A 473-nucleotide genomic window follows, 5' to 3' on the forward strand; every position below is an offset into this window, starting at 1 on the left:
TTGCACAAGCATCAGTTACACAAGCATATTATGCCTGATATTATAATGAGCAGCATTAATAGGGAGCGGAGCTCGCGCAGTCAGCTCTCGGGGGGCGGATTGTGCTTTTTTCGCTGTTAAGCGCTCCGCTCTCGCCGGGCACGCTCCGAGGAGTGTGTCCGTGCCTGTGATCTTGCAATTGCGGTCCCGCTGCTGCTGAGGCACGGCGGTGACTGAGATCGCGGGGATCGCACATGATCTAGCAGACGGGTTGGAGACGGCTCTTCCTATCTCCACCCGTGTTCCCTAGATCTAGAGCTCGTTCTCGAGGCTTGGAAGCCCGCGCTGCGGTTCTTCCCCCCCGGTGAGAGGGCTCGACGCTCCGCCTGTCTTCCTCCGAGGAGGTTGATGAGGGCATCGATGAGCTCGCCAGTTGCACAAGCATCAGTTACACAAGCATATTATGCCTAATATTATAATGAGCAGCTTTACTG

Source organism: Sinocyclocheilus anshuiensis, unplaced genomic scaffold (assembly GCF_001515605.1).
Source record: "Sinocyclocheilus anshuiensis isolate Anshui unplaced genomic scaffold, SAMN03320099.WGS_v1.1 scaffold68, whole genome shotgun sequence".
Lineage (NCBI taxonomy): Eukaryota > Metazoa > Chordata > Actinopteri > Cypriniformes > Cyprinidae > Sinocyclocheilus > Sinocyclocheilus anshuiensis.